Source organism: Podarcis cretensis (genome assembly GCF_951804945.1).
Source record: "Podarcis cretensis genome assembly, chromosome: 5".
Taxonomy (NCBI): Eukaryota; Metazoa; Chordata; class Lepidosauria; order Squamata; family Lacertidae; genus Podarcis; species Podarcis cretensis.
The window spans coordinates 67,075,203-67,094,708 of NC_137174.1; the positions used below are offsets into that span (position 1 = coordinate 67,075,203).

The 19,506-nt window shown below is 42.8% G+C and overlaps 1 protein-coding gene across 2 annotated transcripts in view; it reads right to left on the bottom strand.

Annotated features, from left to right (window-relative positions):
• Positions 1-19,506, bottom strand: part of LOC307216053 (glypican-5-like) — a 413,975-nt gene that overhangs the window by 178,216 nt on the left and 216,253 nt on the right. The window lies entirely within an intron of this gene.

Here is a 19,506-nt window from a genome sequence, read left to right on the forward strand (position 1 = left end):
ATGAAAATTGTGGCGATTTCGACTCCTATTTCCATTTATGACATCCCTAGTTAGAAGACAATTTGCAGATTCATATATATATATATATATATAGAGAGAGAGAGAGAAAATCAAATCATCCGTTAACCCTCAGCTCAGAAATTCTCTCATTGATGCACACTATAAATTGCTTTGATTGTAAATTATATTCTTCCATTAAATGAACTCATTTGATAATGAGTCTCAAAGCGGCTAACAATCTCCTTTCCCTTCCTCCCCCCACAACAAACACTCTGTGAGGTGAGTGGGGCTGAGAGACTTCAGAGAAGTGTGACTAGCCCAAGGTCACCCAGCAGCTCCATGTGGAGGAGCGGAGACGCAAACCCGGTTCACCAGATTACGAATCTACTGCTCTTAACCACTACACCATACCGGCACCAAGAGCAGCAAGAGAGGACTGCAAGATCTTTAATGCAGGGAGGGGAACTCTATTTTTTTCCTATTTAAGGCTACATTTCCTCAGGGGTAATCTGTTGGGGGCCGGGTAGATCCAGAAACAAACATGGGTGGGGCCAGAGCCAAAGGTAGATGGAGCTGACAGCATCACACCAGCCCATCTCCCTCTGTTGGTGCCTTCCTCCCCCTCCATCCATTCTGCCCCACTTGTCCACCACCATTAATACATGTCAGTCATGATTGCTTGCAGGGGGCTTTTCCCCCTCCTTCCATTGCTCCACACATTTCCATCCCTTGGACGCTACTTCTCTCCGCCACCCCACAGTTCGCAGAAAGGCTTTCCCCTGGGATGAAGAAGAAGAGTTTGGATTTGATATCCCGCTTTATCACTACCCAAAGGAGTCTCAAAGTGGCTAACAATCTCCTTTCCCTTGCTCCCCCACAACAAACACTCTGTGAGGTGAGTGGGGCTGAGAGACTTCAGAGAAGTGTGACTAGCCCAAGGTCACACAACAGCTGCATGTGGAGGAGCGGGGAATCGAACCCGGTTCACCAGAGTACAAGTCCACTGCTCTTAACCACTACACCACACTGTAGCAGCCACATCTCTGTCTCTCCTCAGAGGGAGGCCTGGAGAACAAGAGTGGACCTGGAGTATCCAGAGGACAGCATGAGGAAGCCACAGGTTCCCCAAGGCTGCCTTAATGAGCCAACCTGCATCATGTGCACAGAACCACCAGGGCTGCAGTCATGGTGTGCAGCGCTGGGTTGTGACCATGCCCAGGCCTAAGAACATGTGACTGAAACAGCCTTCTTTCCTTGCTTACCCCTTCCCCTCCTTTATCACCCAGTTGTTTCCCCCGTGTCTAACTGTAGATTGTATATGGGTGTTTCCTTAAAACTGCTGCAATGCAAACGAGTCCTTTTTTATCACCCCTTCCAAATGTTCTCACAATATTTAATGGGTTAAGTAATCTATCTGAGCATCATATTCATAAAACAGAATCACAGACTTTTTCTTTTTATCTTTTTAAGCACAACTAAATAAGAGGCAATGTCCTTAAGTGCTTATTGAATGAACTCATTTGATAAGATTTATCAGGTGGTTGTGATCCTGTTCGCCACATGCAGTGACCAACTCTTTTGCTAATTATGACCAAATACCTGAGACAGGTATTGTGTGTCCTTAACTTCTGTGACACCAGGGAGAGAAAAATGGTAAGAAATAGAAAAGGAAATAATGAGCCAATTAACAAGATATAAATTTCAGCTTGTTTGGTGAACAAATGGTTGAAAGTGTGACCTGCGCACAGCCAGCCTTGCCTGTATGCACAGAAACATAGCAGCCATTAATTCATCAGATAACAGAGCACACCAAAAATGCTTGGCATGCTGGCTCCCTTTAATTCATGGAGAATAAATAGGTTTTAATCCAGGGAGGGCTGCAAATCATAATATTTGTTGGGCATTGATAGTCATAACTCATCATTTTCTAGCAAACATTGGAGAGCAGGCTTCTGTGAAGTTTAACAGCGCAACCTGCTCAAAAATAAATCTGACTGGGGCTCCTAAAGAATTGCAGTCTAAATAAAATAACTGCCTGGCTCTTTGGAATTACCTTGGCTGCAATCCTGATTGTCCTGGGCACAGAACGCAGGGTGAAGAGTAATTTTATTAAAAGCCAGTATAGCTCACCCTTCTTTCACCATATACCTTGGCACCCGAACACGAGTCGCTCTCCACAAAGCCCAGATGTTCATTTCAAGGAAAGTTCCTCCACCTTGCACTTGATTTATTTATGTATCACACTTAAATCCCACCTTTCTTCCATATATCCCAAGGAGGTGCACATGGGATTCTCAAGCCTGCTTAGTTTCAACGAGGACCATAGGCTTTCGGGTCATAGCCCAGGTACCGTACCTCCTTCTCAGGGTCCCAACACTCAGGCTACTTTCAGTGGAAGCAGCACAAAGTCATATTAAGGTGTTAAGGAGGAGCTGCTTGCCGAATGTGAGCCACAGAGGTCTTCTTCCTGAAACGACTGCTTAGATAAAATACAAAGACTTATTGGAAAACAAAACTCCGAGGTGGCTTTCACCTCTGGAAGCTAAGGCCCGAAAAAGACCCAATATGGAGGCCAAATGGCCAAAATATTGGGAAATATTAGAAAAAGATGGAGACAATTGGAAATTGCAGAGTTTGGAGAAAATGAAGGATAAAGTGCGAGACTGGTTACATTACGCTCAGATTAAAGAAGTTTTTAAAAATGACAAAAAGGTAGGGTTCCAGGTGGAGAAATCGAAGTTGGAAACAGAATTGTTAGAACCAAAAAATAAGGTACTATCAAGAATGTATAACTTGCTGTTGAAATGGAATACACAAGACGAAATGGTTAAATCGGTTATGATAAAGTGGGCTCAGGATATTGGGCATAATATCTTGTTTGAGGATTGGGAAAGGTTGTGGACCACAGGGCTGAACTTCACTGCATGTAATGCTTTGAAGGAAAATGTAATGAAAATGATATATAGATGGTACATGACCCCAGTTAAACTTGCCAAAATATACCATTTGTCTGATAATAAATGTTGGAAATGTAAAGAACATGAAGGAACATTCTTTCACCTCTGGTGGACTTGCCCTAGAGTGAAGGCCTTCTGGGAAATGATATATAATGAGTTGAAAAAGGTATTTAAGTATACCTTCACTAAGAAACCAGAGGCCTTCCTTCTGGGCATTGTCGGCCAGAAGGTGTTAAAGAAGGACCGAACATTTTTTATGTATGCAACAACGGCAGCAAGGATACTTATCGCTAAGAGCTGGAAAACTCAAGATCTACCCACACTGGAAGAGTGGCAGATGCAGCTGATGGACTATATGCAACTGGCCGAGATGACTGGTAGAATTCGAGACCTGGGAGAAGAGAGGGTTGAAGAAGACTGGAAGAAATTCAAGATTTATTTACAAAAGTATTGTAATTTGGTCGAAGGCTAAGAAGGATGCTAGATCATAAATAACTGCCTACCATTGAATTAGATTTGAATTTGACGATAAGTGAGATTGAGGAAAATATAAAACTTTTGGAGAATTATTAGATTAAATTAATTGAACGAGATTTAAGAATGTAAACAAGATGATAAATTGCTGGAAAAAGTTCACAATGATGTAAGTGGGAGTGGGAGACGTGAGGGAGTCCAAAGAAGTTTTGAAAAATGTGTTATGATACATGTTACATTGTTTATCATTTTTGCATTTTGTATTTAAAAAAAATCTCAATAAATATTTATATATATATAAAAAAGAAACGACTGCTTAGGCCATAACTGAGCACACACTGGAAAAAGCTGGTGCTAAGTGCTCAGGTGGAGGAGGAGGAGGAGGAGGAGGAGAAGAAGAAGAAGAAGCAGTAGCAGCAGCAGCAGAGTTTGGATTTGATATCCCGCTTTATCACTACCCTAAGGAGTCTCAAAGCGGCTAACAATCTCCTTTCCCTTCCTCCCCCCACAACAAACACTCTGTGAGGTGAGTGGGGCTGAGAGACTTCAGAGAAGTGTGACTAGCCCAAGGTCACACAACAGCTGCATGTGGAGGAGCGGGGAATCGAACCCGGTTCACCAGAGTACAAGTCCACTGCTCTTAGCCACTACACCACACTGTAGCAGGCACATCTCTGTCTCTCCTCAGAGGGAGGCCTGGAGAACAAGAGTGGACCTGGAGTATCCAGAGGACAGCATGAGGAAGCCACAGGTTCCCCAAGGCTGCCTTAATGAGCCAACCTGCATCATGTGCACAGAACCACCAGGGCTGCAGTCATGGTGTGCAGCGCTGGGTTGTGACCATGCCCAGGCCTAAGAACATGTGACTGAAACAGCCTTCTTTCCTTGCTTACCCCTTCCCCTCCTTTATCACCCAGTTGTTTCCCCCATGTCTAACTGTAGATTGTATATGGGTGTTTCCTTAAAACTGCTGCAATGCAAACGAGTCCTTTTTTTATCACCCCTTCCAAATGTTCTCACAATATTTAATGGGTTAAGTAATCTATCTGAGCATCATATTCATAAAACAGAATCACAGGCTTTTTCTTTTTATCTTTTTAAGCACAACTAAATAAGAGGCAATGTCCTTAAGTGCCTATTGAAGAGGATTCACTAATTTTCCAAATCAATGAACCTGTGAGGGATTTTCAGTATTCGACGGTACAAATCTCACCCTAATTTAATTATGTAACTTTTGCTAGATCAGCACCACCTTTCGCAAAATACTTAGGTTATGCCATATTGAATGTCTTCATATAAATTACTTGTGGTTGGCTGAGCCAAAATCTGAAAGGAAGAAAGAAAAATCAAGTGCTTTTTCTTTGTTTTGTAGGGGTCATTCCTAACGTTTGTTATTCCTGCTTGGTGTTAAAGAAGTAAAGAAGAATATTCAATGCTTTTTATTCTTTAAAAAGGAGAGAGGGAGAAGCAGCTGGCTAAGGTGAAATATTAGGGAACCTAAGGGGGAGTTTGTCATGACAAACCTAGACAGCATCTTAAAAAGCAGAGACATCACCTTGCCAACAAAGGTCCGTATAGTTAAAGCTATGGTTTCCCCAGTAGTGGTATATGGAAGTGAGAGCTGAACCATAAAGAAGGCTGATTGCCAAAGAATTGATGCTTTTGAATTATGGTGCTGGAGGAGACTCTTGAGAGTCCCATGGACTGCAAGAAGATCAAACCTATCCATTCTTAAGGAAATCAGCCCTGAGTGCTCACTGGAAGGACAGATCGTGAAGCTGTGGCTCCAATACTTTGGCCACCTCATGAGAAGAGAAGACTCCCTGGAAAAGACCCTGATTTTGGGAAAGATGGAGGGCACAAGGAGAAGGGGACAAGAGAGGATGAGATGGTTGGACAGTGTTCTCAAAGCTACCAGCATGAGTTTGACCAAACTGCGGGAAGCAGTGGAAGACAGGAGTGCCTGGCGTGCTCTGGTCCATGGGGTCACGAAGAGTCGGACACGACTAAACGACTAAACAACAACAAAGGGGGAGTTTATTTGTCAGACACTTGTACTTTGAGGAGATGAATTACAATTTAGCAATGTAAAAGGGAAGAGTCATTCTCAGACAATTAATTTAGCATACTGATACCGCAATGATTAAAGTTGGTTATCAAAACTATTTCATAATATGCATTCCAGGGAGGGTTGCACTCTTTGTTTCTCTCTGACACACACACCCCTTAAAAAATCTGATTGCCACTGTTCCTTCCATTATCACTGTAATTATTTATGATGCCTAATATGCATGCACAGGTTGGTGAATTTGATAAGTTGGTTCCTTCAATCATCTGTGATCATCTGTTCATAATTGTACACAATATACAAGATTTTTAAACATAGTTTTAGGAAAGGGTAAGCTGTGTACAGCTGAAGGGAAAGTGGAAATTTTGCAAAGAAAGGGAAAGGGCAAATCCCATATATAGAAGTGTGTGTATGGGAGACGGTGGATGCTGCATAATATTTTTTCTCCGGTGACATTGGTTGCTTTTCCTTATTACAATACAGCAGCGAACATTTAAAGAACATAAAGAGCACAAACTACTGGATCAGACCAAACAAGTCTGTAATCCTGTTTCCTACAGTGGCCAACCAGATGCCTAGAGGAAGCCCTTAAACAACAGGACTCTTCCAACTGTGTTCCCCCACAACTGGTATAAAATGCAGTATAACATTAAGCATTGCAAACACATTTCTGAACCACTGGATTTAGAAAGGATTACTCTGCTCAGGTTCTGAGATTTTTTATGTCTCATTTTAGTTATTTAGGGCACATCCCAACCACATGCCCATCTACATGTGAAAGGAGATCCACGTAGGGATCAATGGAGCCTCTTTCCCCTCCCTCAGCCTTTGCCATGGGCCTTTGGACAGACACTCACATGTGCCAACATAATCGCCATTATCAGCTACAGGAAGCCTGTACATTTCTCCCATATATATTATATATCCCCTGTATATTGACTGGGAAATGCATACAATTTTCTATTCATGAAAGAAGGATGTGCACATTCTCCATGAAGCCTGGTGAATGCGTACAATGGCTGGTTATTGTGCACATTAACTGTACAACTTCCATTCCTCTTCACATATACACCTCATATCTCCATTCCTCCAGAGGGCAGCATGCGTGAGAGGACAGATCATGCCCACTTTAATCTTGAAGGTCCAGGAGTGCTAATGTCAAATATATATTTAATATAAATTAGAATAAAATACACAGATTTCATCTTTTTTCTTTGTATATGTATTTTTAATGATTCCATCAGCATAGGAGACATATACAAAGTGGAACTAAGCAAGGTCAAGACACAATCCACTTCTCACATTTGGGATGGAACATGCCAATTGCAAGTGGAAGCATCAAATACCCATATGCTCCTGTGTATATGGCACAGATTAACCCTACTGGATCCCTATCAATCAAAATGGAAAACTACATTAAACGAAAAGCTAAAAGGCTTGGGCTGTTCGCCACAGGCACTGATAGCCACAGGTTATGGGAAAGCCGGAGCAACAATTCACCAATGAATCTGGGACGTAGAATTTCAGTGTCACGTGAGTGTGATGAATAAGCACCCAGCAATCAAAGACAACAGGAGAGGTTTTACCCCAGCAAAATATCTGTCAAAATTACAAATATCTAAATGTAGATGGTCGTTCACCCTCGCTAGATTCAATGTGCTGCCATATGCCTTACTGCATGGCAGATATGTGGGTAAACCGTATGCGGAGCAAATCTGCCCCTGCGGCCTGATAGAGGTAGAAACCGTCTCTCATGTCTTGCTACGATGTCATTTTTATGAGGATATACGCTCAGTCTTTATCACCCCTGTTATACAGAAAATTCCAAGTGGGTCTGAACCTCAATGCTTAAAATCCCTCATAGAGGATAGGGATCCAGAGATCATGCTAAGGGTGGCCAAATTTTGCGCGGTTGCCATAAAACTCAGGGAACAAGCTGTGCTATTACATAAACTAAGGCCTCTAGATAATATTTTAGAGACTAAGACCTAAGCCACATTTCTAATGGCTGTCATATTCAATTGTTAATTCAGACATAATTCTATTGTGTTTTATGTTCACTTAGTACGGTATGTGAATCTGGTCTGGGACCGTAATAAATTTCATTCATATACAGCAGAGCAAAATCCTAACTTTGTCTTCTCAGAAGTAAATTCTGTTGAATTCAGTGGGGCTTATTCCCAGGTAATTGGGATTAGAGTTGTAGCCCAAGAGACTTGCTATTAGCCCCAGTTCCCTACCACATGAAATACATGTGTAAAAGAGCTTCCAGTCACTGCCCTTCAAGTAGGCTATTATATCAACCCTTACTCCACAAATAGCCTGACTACTTACTTCCAAGAAAAGAATTTTAAGATTTGCATCACAAAAGCTTTTGATTAGTTTTATTAAGTCTCTTGATTAATGGCCTCAGTGCCATTTCTTTAAAAAGCAACAACTAAGCCTACAAACAGAGCAATTTGAGGCATAGCTATATTTCAACATGAACTCCAAGTATGTGGTTTTGTTTGAATTAGGATCATCTAGAGCAGGGGGCAGCAAACCTTTTCAGCAGGGGGCCAGTCCCCTGTCCCTCAGACCTTGTGGGGGGCTGGACTGTATTTTGAAAAAAAAGAAAAAAGAACAAATTCCTATGCCCCACAAATAACCCAGAGATGCATTTTAAATAAGAGGACACAGTCTACTCATGTAAAAACACATTGATTCCCAGACTGTCCATGGGCCGGATTTAGAAGGCGATTGGGCCGGATCTGGCCCCCAGGCCTTAGTTTGACTACCCATGATCTTGAGAACAGCATAATTTCTTTCAAGCTGCCTGCTCTTTCAAAAGTTACTGAAAAAGACTACCCATCCTTTTCCCTACACATATGCAGATTCACCTACTTAAATCCCCTTTTTGTGTGTGGAGGCACCGCTATTGACTGGAAAGGGAGAGACTGCTCTGGAATCAGTAATTTGAAAACCGCTATCCTGCGATATGTATAATTAGGGATCTAAGATAACAGCACTGAAGTATGCATAGGAAAAGGCTGAAGTGAAGCAGTGCAGTATCAAAAAACAAGTATAAAATGGTGGCTTTATATATACATATAAAATATTGAGCAAAACTCAAAGAAGCGACACAACTAATTTTCAGAGAAATATAAGACAAAGGGGAAAGGAAGGCAAAAAAACCACACACCTTTAAAACCACATATTTGGCATCACAGCTGACAGAAATATTCCAATATTTGAGTGTACGCAATTCAAATGTGGAACTGACTTCAGAGTTTTAACAATAAAATTTAATTGCAATATTCTAAATGCTCACCCAACACATACAGCCAAACATGCTATAAAGTTTCTCGAAGCTACTGAAAAGGGTATCATTGTGTGGTGCTTAAATTCTGCTTAGCCTTATGACACATAAATGTCTGCATCTGATGAAGTGACTGTCAAAGCATTTGCTGGTTTGTTTGTTTTTTAAGATGTTAAGGTGTTCTATTGGTTTTTTCTGCATTTGATGTTCTGTTGATTTTTCTGCAATTGACCAGCCTGGCTTCCCCTTTAGATGAAAATGTTTGAGCAATTAAGCATGTAATGCTCAGACAGAGAGATACTAGTGGGGCAGATTTTATAGCTCTTATGAGAAAATGAAGATCCCATTACAGCAGGTTGATAGGACAAGCATAAAGGATGTTCAAGGGTTTCATTTGGTCCACATTTTAAAGCTAACTAGCTTGATTCACACTTTCTGGACTAATATGTAGTCCAGACAGTTATCGTTTGGTTTAGGGCATCTTTGAATCTGGGATACAGTTTTTGGCTTTTTTTAAAAAAAGAACCAAAATATGCATAAGAATGTATACACAAATGCATATTTTAGGATAAAATGCATAGAAAAAGGCACTGTTTTTACAGTAAAAGGCAAACTAAAACTCCATAAATTTAAATACAGTTTAAAAATAATACAGTGGTACCTCGGGTTAAGAACTTGATTCGTTCTGGAGGTCCGTTCTTAACCTGAAACTGTTCTTAACCTGAAGCACCACTTTAGCTAATGGGGCCTCCCACTGCCGCCATGCCGCTGGAGCACGATTTCTGTTCTCATCCTGAAGCAAAGTTCCTAACCTGAGGTACTATTTCTGGGTTAGTGGAGTCTGTAACCTGAGGCGTCTGTAACCTGAAGCGTCTGTAACCCGAGTGTCAGGGAACTGCCATCAGAGCCAGAGGTGGAGGGAAGGCTCCAGAGCGATGCCGGAGAGGGTCCCAGCAGGGAGAGGTGCAGCCCATCTGCTGGGGAAAGAAATCAGCGTAACACCAAGGGTGAAGGGGGGCAGATGGGGGAATCGGAGAGAAGGCTCCAGGACTCTTCACCGGAGACCAGTGGGGAGAGCACGGGTACTCCGCTGCCCACACCCTCCCTGCGCAGAAGACTTCCGCGCAGGGAGAGTAGGAGGAGACTTGGCGTCAAAGAACTTCTTTGCTGGAAGAAGTTTAAGAAACGCCCACTGACGGATTCTGCCAGCGACTGAGACAGCCACAAGTGCAAGGCTGTCCAGAGAGAAAGGGTTCAACCAGGCAACCTAGCCAGGAGTGGCGGCAACTTACGCACGAGCAACCCCCTTAGAACCATTACACCGAGGTACCACTGTAATCGCAAGAGGTTGCAGAAATGGAGCAAAAATAGACTGATCTACCTAACCCCAGTAGACACAAGGGGAACAGGTTCATTTTATATATTAAAAAACCTGCTGGATAAGTGTTGAAATTACACACTACAGATAAGGTATAATATACTGTTATACATTCAGTCCTTTTAGGGAAGGACTGTAAGCTTAGTGACAGAGGTAAAAGGTAAAAAGGTCACATGCTTTGCATGCAAAGGTCCCAGGTTCAATTCCTGGCATCTCCAGGCAGGGCTTGATATCATGGAGAGCTCAACCAGTCAGTGTTGTCAGTACAGCGGTACCTTGGTTGTCGAACGGCTTGGCTCCCAAATGCTACAAACCTGGAAGTGAGTGTTCTGGTCTGTGAATGTTTTTCAGAAGCCGAATGTCTGATGCAGCTTCCATGGCAGGAAGCTCCTGAAGCCAATCGGAATACGCATCTTGGTTTTTGAACTGTTTCGGAGGTCGAACGGACTCTCAGAACGGATTAAATTTGAGAACCAAGGTACCACTGTACTGGATTAGACAGAACACTAGTCGGACACAGTATAAGGCCGCTTTGTATGTCATCCTGCTCCCATGAACTGCCTGTGCATCTATTTGGCCACTCTTGGATGTGCTCAGCTGGCTGGACGTCTGCTTGATCAGCAAGACAATCCTTATGTTGGGTGCCTGAAGCCACCAGGTCAAGCTGCAGTCAGCAGAAATAACAGATTTCATTGGAGATCCCTAAGTAGCCAGAGGTCAGCTTTTAAGTTCACCTACTGGGAATGCAGAGCATGCAGAGCGGCATCATTATTCTTCAGGTCATTTCTCATTAAGGAGCAGGAATTCCATCCTGTCCATCTTAGCCTCCATCCATTAGAGGTTTCTGTGTTGGCTTTTGCCCTGGCCATGAATGTAATTATTATCAAAAATTAATAGGCTCCAGGTACACATGGACAATCAGCAATGCAAGGATCTGTAATCTTATTTCTCCAAAGAATTCTGGAAACCCTTAATGAAAGCTCATGAAGTAAATACAAGAAACTGCTTGTAGTGGGTGGGGTGGGGGCGCGCGGAAACAAATGTAATCAATGTTTTGATGAGTGTCCATTTTGAAAAGAGCAGTGTGCTGCCCACATCCAAAGAGAAAGTGAAGAACAATGAGAAAACTGGAGATGGTTATATGAGCTCTGTGTCAAACTTAAGCATAGTAGGGGATCAAAGTTGTCTACACAGGGAAGGACTGGCAAGTTCAAACCTGCCTCCTGTAGAAATGGAATAAAGCAAAATATCTGAGACGTAGAGCTGCGCTTTGTTAATACTGCACTGAAACACTTCTCTTGACAATCAGGCATCTATCCAGATTTTAACTGTGTTACAGCCAATGAGAAATAGGTTTCCATCATCGCCATCAGCCAGCCAAATCACCGATGTGCTTCAAGCACAGGACTTGGGAGTCTGCAATCTGATCTCTGCAGTACCTGTGCGGAGCCTCACTGTCTTTACGAAATTTCATAAAAGTGTAAGTAACGTCTGCAACAAGGCTAAGCACTGTAATGCCATACGCTCCCCCCCTCCATAATTCAGCCCTCTCTAAGTTTAGAAATATTTGGGCACCATTATCTACAGAATCAGGAGATGTGCAAGCAAGGTGAAATTTCAGCTGAACAGCACCTAAGCTTTCGCTCTCTTTATCCAGTGGGAAAACCTTTACCAATCCAGTAATTTCTAGGGCTCCTCCTGTTTATTGAACATTTATCCAGATTTGATTGCACAAAGCTTATGTGATAGTCACCGAGCGTTCATTCCAATTTGTTTGTGGGGAGGTTGTAAGACTATGAGCATTCATGCTCTTTTGTTTGCTTAGGGGTTATATATCTTCCCCTCCATCTACCATTATCCCATACTTTTCCCCATCACTTTCCTAGCCACAAAAAAGTTTTTGTGTTTTTTTCAAGTTATGCTAGAGGGATAGAGCACTTCAATCCACTTTAATTGCACAAACTTACTTTTATGATATATAACTGGATCCTTCCTGTAAAATACTGACAGTCTGGAGGCAAACCAAGACATAACACACCTAATCATAGAATTGCAGAGTTGAAGGGATCTCCAAGGTTCATCTAATCCAGCCCCCTGCAATGCAGAAATCTCAGCTAAAGCTGTCAGAACCATGGGATGGAAAGCCAGCTGGCTTGGCCCTAGCTGGAGCATCTCCCTTCTCAGCCTTGCCACTGCAGAGATCCATTAGTCACCCTCCTGCGATGTGTGTCCGCGACTCATGCTGCTGCGCATGCAACAGCACACATTACTCAGCAGAGTAAACACACAACAGATCAGGCTCGAGGCATGGATACTATACTAAACTACGCATTTATTATACATAAATCAGGACAAAGAAAAACATGGCCTCGCTCCTTGTCGTTCTTCTTGGAGAGAGAGAAAACAAACGCAATACAGAGCGGATGTTCTGCTCATGGGACTCCAGCAATCTGTGCTGGAATGTAAACAGACATGTGGCATGTAACAATCCCACATATCTGCAGCAAGGGTGGAATGGAATTCCCAACAAAAGCATCCATGACAGATGGCCATCCAACCTCTGCTTAAAAACCTCCAAGAAAGGAGAGTCCACAACCTCCTGGGGGGGAACCTGTTACACTGTTGAACAGCTCATACTGTCAGAAAGTTCTTCCTGATGTTTAGCTGAAATTTCCTTTCTTGCAACTCGAAGCCATTGGTTCGAGTCCTACCCTACCCTTCATGTCTTCATTCTGCGATGCAGGAGCAAAGCAGCTTATCTGTGAACCATGCAGCTGCTTTCACATAGTATACAGCAGCAAATCAGGACACCGTAGGCAATCCAAGTCGCCTCATGTGCTTGTGCCCTTCATGCACAGCACTGCAAAACATGCATTTGTCCAGTGGACATAGCACATCTTTAAAGGTGCACATCAATCTTTGAATATCTAATCTTTAAAAAAGGAAAGATAATGTGTAAAGCAGCCCTGGGTGGCAGGGCGAAGACAGGAATTCCTAATGGTTCCTTCTTTGCTAGGGTGAATCTTGCCAACAAAAGAGAATTCATTCAGGACTTCCTTCTGTTCAATTGTTCTCACTAAGGACTCAAGACTCAAAGTGCCCTCTCTCTGATAAGCAGCAGTAATTAATCTCCCAGCTGTACAGTAAAAAAGTGGAAATGAAAAGTCTTTTATTGGCATTCTCATTATTTAATGATAATTAGGCCCTGGAGTGCCATAACTGCCCCCAATTTTTATTTTACAAATAGCAGTCAGAGTCATTGCTCTTCCTACAGCTGTCTTAAAAATCTGTTGCCAACCCCCAATTGAATAGGATATAATAATAAAAAAATAGGCAAGGGCACAGCAGTGGTTCATGCTATGCAGAAACACACATGATCCAGGGACACACAAACATTTTACTATTTTCAGTTAAATTCTCTTCCCTGCAGATCTGATAGTTTCACTTGCAGAGGACAGTTCAAAACTCCTATATAGTGTCATGGTCCCCACTGCCAGCACTGAGCTAATATCTGAGCATCAAAGGATGGAAAATGGTCAAGATGACATAAATGACTTCATGTCACCGCCCTAAAACATTCTGAGTCCTCCAACAAGAGATCAACAATTATTTAAATGCACAGTGAGGGCAAAACTCTGAAGTCCTCCCCATAGTGGTTCTTCCTGTCCGGGTGTTAAGCCAATCCCTTTTACCTGGACAATATCAGAACTCTGCATTTGGCCGAATGATGGCGGAAAGGTTAGTTACAGAAAGTAATACATACCAAGGCGCCACAACACTATTAATCCTCAGGATTTGCTCTTGGGTTAAAACTGGCTTCTGCTTCTACACTGGTCCTCTTCTAAAATTACCTTGTGTATTCAGAGCATAAAGAGAAAGGGGCAAATGGAACCACAGAAATGAAGATATGGTATTTTATTTAGCAAAAGGGAACCAGTCCCAGGGTGGTGGTGGAGAAGGAGAAGAAACCATAGTGAATGTTTTCTGAGCATGCATGGAGTAATTCATGACAGTCAGGAGCAAGCCCAAATCCTTGCATGGTGGCTGGTGATGGCAGATGCAGGGCTTTTTCTCAACTGGAACTCAGCAGAACTAGGTTCTCTAAGGTGGGCTCCATTGCCATTCTAAGGGAACAAGGGAGGTGTTCATGGTGAGTTCCAACACCTCTTTTTCCAGAAAAATATCACTGGGTGGATGGGTAATCAGGACAGCATGGTTTGGTTGTGCTCAAAAAACTAAAGCAGGCATAGGCAAACTTGGCCCTCCAGATGTTTTGAGACTACTATTCCCATCATCCCTAACCCACTGGTCCTGCTAGCTAGGGATGATGGGAGTTGTAGTCCCAAAACATCTGGAGGGCCAAGTTTGCCTATGCCTATGCCTGAGCTGGAAGTGAGAGCTGGACCATAAAGAAGGCTGATCGCCGAAGAATTGATGCTTTTGAATTATGGTGCTGGAGGAGACTCTTGAGAGTCCCATGGACTACAAGAAGATCAAACCTCTCCATTCTTAAGGAAATCAGCCCTGAGTGCTCAATGGAAGGACAGATCCTGAAGCTGAGGCTCCAATACTTTGGCCACCTCATGAGAAGAGAAGACTCCCTGGGAAAGACCCTGATTTTGGGAAAGATTGAGGGCACAAGGAGAAGGGGACGACAGAGGACGAGATGGTTGGACAGTGTTCTTGAGGCTACAAACATGAGTCTGACCAAACTGCGGGAGGCAGTGGAAGACAGAAGTGCCTGGCGTGCTCTGGTCCATGGGGTCACGAAGAGTCGGACACAACTAAACGACTAAACAACAACAATGCCTGAGCTAAAGCAAAACAAAACCTCCACTCTGCAATAAAGATGAGCAAGTTTACTTCTACTCACATTCAGCTGGTTTATTCATTCCGATTTGTTTTCAGGGAGGTTTGATGACGTAGCATCAAAGCAAGTGCTATTTCACACTTTCCAGTACATTTTCCTGTCACTTTCCTTAAAGGAAATGGTTTCTTCTGCAAGGCTTCCTAAACAACTGTAATGCAAAATCTGAATCTGCCAGTCTGTGATTAAATCCCACCTCAATATAGTCTGGAGACAGAAACAGTTTAAAAAAAATAAATGAAACCAGTATTGTCATCCTAAAATAACTCACTTTCATTTTCTGAGTTGATCTGAGATGCGGAAAATAAACCCAGCCTTTCCTCCCGCAAACAGTATTTCTCCTTCTCCTTAAAGCCTTGCCTTGATGAGAAAGAGTGGCGGTGGCATTCAGGACTACATAGTAAAGCAATACTTTGAGAGCGACAGTATTTGGTTGAGCTATTTCCTCTGACCATTTGCTTTCAATTTATTTTATTTTAAATTTTTTAAAACATTACTTTATGGTCAGACCTGTTCTTAAAAGCAAGGGGACATGCCTCTTGATAGAATGGGCACAGAAGCTAAGTGGCTCTCGCAGAAGTGTCCTCATACAACGAGAACAAAAACAGAGCTGAATTCAGGAAATAAGCCTTTATCGGATTAGCATTTGTCAGGCCAGCATCCAGCGAACATCAGTTTAGCACACCTAGGCCCTAACTAGGATGCGAAAGCAACCTGCGTTAGTAGCCTTCGCTTCATATACTTCTGTCATTGCCGGAACAGCTCTATTATCACGATCCTTTGACCTTTTGCCAATAAATTGGTATTTCTACTAAATGACATACTTTTTAAAAAATGTAGAAAAGGGATAAACAATGGCTTTTTATTTCCATTGTAAAAGAACGTGAAATAATTTCCTGCCATTTCTATGCACTCTTTGACATACCAATCACAAAGGGGGTTCATTCACATCTCAGTTTTCCTACAATTTCTGTAATGGTGCAGCCATTGTTAAGAGCACAATTAACAGCAGACCACCATTAGGAGATAAGTGGTACAGTTCCAAAATGCATCCAAGGCAAAACGTTTTTCTAATCTCTCTCACTCACTTGTGTAAAAAATATAGGAGGATTTCTTCTTGGTCTCCTCATTCTGAGATGATACTCTCAATACGATCATGTTACTGTATTTTGAATTGACTTTTTTTAAAAAGCTTTTATATGTCCATTAATATAACTGAATTGTAAGAAATCTCAACAGATATCTAGGGCCATTTCTGGGAAGGCACCAAAAAAGTCCAGTTGTTGCAGTCTGAAAAACAATAATAAAACTATATATATATTTAAAGTAGCTGATTCTAATCGAGGGGTGGTAGACAGAAATCTCCTTGCATAATGGAGTCTAATGCACCAGTTTAAACAAACAATATTTGTTGAATAAATTGCTCTTCTGTTAAACGCTGCTGTGAATATTTAGAATTACGCTGAACCTCGAGCTCCCCCTAGTGCCGAATAGCTTAATAACCAGTATGATCACTACATTTGCTTTCTCAGAAGAGACTGTGTGATCAACAGTCTCTTTTTCATAGGGGACATTCTTTTTGATGCTGGAAACAGAAAGGAGCGTGAATAGTTGTGTGGGGTAAGTCAGGCTCATTAGAGAGCATGGAGAAAGCTAAGTGTGCATCAATGAACCTGCAGTCAATCTTAGTCACAGCTAGAAGTGGGATGGGAGAAGGACTACTGAACAGGTAAAACAAGAGAGGAAAACCTTTCCTTGCATGCTGAGGCAGAGGTAGATAACCTGGTGCCATCGCAGTGTTGTTGGACTTCAACTACCGTCATTCCCAGCCAACATGGCCAATGGTCAGTAGGTCAACAACATCTGGAGGCGAGCACATAGCCTACCCCTGAGTAGAGGAATGGAAGTGGCGCTGTGGTCTAAACCACTGAGCCTCTTGGGCTTGCCGATCAGAAGGTCAGCGGTTCGAATCCGCACAATGAGGTAAGCTACTGTTGCTCTGTCCCAGCTCCTGCCTACCTAGCAGTTCAAGAGCATACCAGTGAAAGTAGATTACAAGGGAAGTAATAGTGCCACTGTATTCTTCTCTGGTCAGACCTCACCTGGAGTACTGTGTCCAGTTCTGGGCACCACAGTTCAAGAAGGACACTGACAAACTGGAACGTGTCCAGAGGAGGGCAACCAAAATGGTCAAAGGCCTGGAAACAATGCCTTATGAGGAACGGCTAAGGGAGCTGGGCATGTTTAGCCTGGAGAAGAGGAGGTCAAGGGGTGATATGATAGCCATGTTCAAATATATAAAAGGATGTCACATAGAGGAGGGAGAAAGGTTGTTTTCTGCTGCTCCAGAGAAGCGGACACGAAGCAATGGTTCCAAACTACAAGAAAAAAGATTCCACCTAAACATTAGGAAGAACTTCCTGACAGTAAGAGCTGTTCGACAGTGGAATTTGCTGCCAAGGAGTGTGGTGGAGTCTCCTTCTTTGGAGGTCTTTAAGCAGAGGCTTGACAACCATATGTCAGGAGTGCTCTGATGGTGTTTCCTGCTTGGCAGGGGGTTGGACTCGATGGCCCTTGTGGTCTCTTCCAACTCTATGATTCTATGATTCTATGATTCTATGATTCTATGATTCTATGAAATAGGTACTGCTGTGGAAGGAAGGTAAGTGGTGTTTCTGTGCACTCCAGCTTCCATCACGGTGTTCTGTTGCGCCAGTAATGGTTTAGTCACGCTGGCGACATGGCCCAGAAAGCTGTCCGTGGACAAACACCAGCTCCCTCGGCCTGAAAGCGAGATGAGCGCTGCAACCCCATAATCGCCTTTGACTGGACTTAACAGTCCAGGGGTCCTTTACATTTACCTTTTTTTTTTTTTACAGGAATGCATTCAAATCTTCACTCTCCACATCTTTCCATAGACGTGCCCACACCCGAACCATTTTCTTTTCAGTGGTAATTCAGTCTGAAGGGCAGAGGCAAGTAAACAGTTGTGCTCCACATGCAAGAATTCAACTAGTGATTAATTTCACAGTTATTTCTCACTAGTGTGGTACCTCCAATGTCTATTTCAATACGGCACATGTCTTCTCAAGAAATTGCCATTCACTGATAGGTCAGACAGGGCCTCACAAATGTCTATTCCCCCCATTGAAGAGAAATACTGTCTGTGCCTTTTGGATGTTAGCCACTCCAAAACAAAGGCAAGCAAATGTAATTTAGCTAGCAAAATATCCAGTGACTTTTTCTTTAAACAGATAGAAGAAAATAGTGCAATGATAAGGCTGTAATGCTGATGCACTATGGAAGCAAACATGGCCAAAGAATCTGTATTTCCTTCTCAGGAAATGAGGACTTTACAGCAGAAAAAGAAAGAAATATAACTTGTATTTGGTGGAGATGGTAACATTGGGTTTTTGCTGATGGCAATACAAATGCAGGGATTCTATATTCTAGTTCGTTGAAGCAAGCAGAATTCTGACTGTCCAGCTACAATTCGTGTACAGGCGTACCTTGGAAGTCAAACGGAATCCATTCTGGAAGTCCGTTTGACTTCCAAAATGTTCAGAAACCAAAGCACGGCTTCTGATTGGCTGCAAGAAGCCACGGAAGACCTGTTGAATGTTCAGCTTCCAAAAATAGTTCGAAAACCAGAACACTCACTTCCGGGTTTCAATTGTTCGGGAGCCAATTTGTTCGGGAGCCAAGGCATTTGAGATCCAAGGTACAACTGTAATCTGTAAAATATTTGTACAATTTTAATACTACAGCAGGAGTGGGAATATCCCCCCTTCAATGTACTTGAGTGTTGCATTCCCATGGGGAAAATCTCTCAAGGATTATACGGCAGTGGTGGGTGGAGTCAGACTTACACGATAATGCCAAAAACCAGACTCTGACCTCAGACCTCAGATAAACTGCCCTAGAGCATGGAATCATGTGGGCTGGATGAGTCCTCCTGCTTCAAGCTTCGACTGCATAGCAAGGCAGTCATTCAACACCTTAATTTATCAGTTTGATAGTTAGCATGCGGTGAAGGTGGGAAAAGACGTCTGACAAACTCAGCTGCATCTTGGCCTGTGAGCAGAGCAAGTGATGATCAGTCACTGCCAGGTTGGCTAGCAAGGTTAAGGATTCCTTCAAGCCACAGAATGAAGTTCCTGTAAGCATACAAACTCCTGAGACAAAGTTTTAACTGCTGCTGCTGCTGGGAGATAAGTATTTGCCGATACTTTGGGAAGAAAGAGGCAGTTTTTCATTACAGGGTGGAGTGGGAAAATATACTGAGGAAGCCACTGCAAAGCAAATCCCAGCGGTTTCTCCCTGCTCCATTTGGCCCCTGACTCAAGCGTTCAGTACAGAGTGGGTGGATCGGGGGCAGCGGCGGGGAGACACTATTGATTTTTTGCTATGGGGATATATGAGAGTAAAGCAAAGAGAAAAAAAATTATCTGAACAACTACGGTA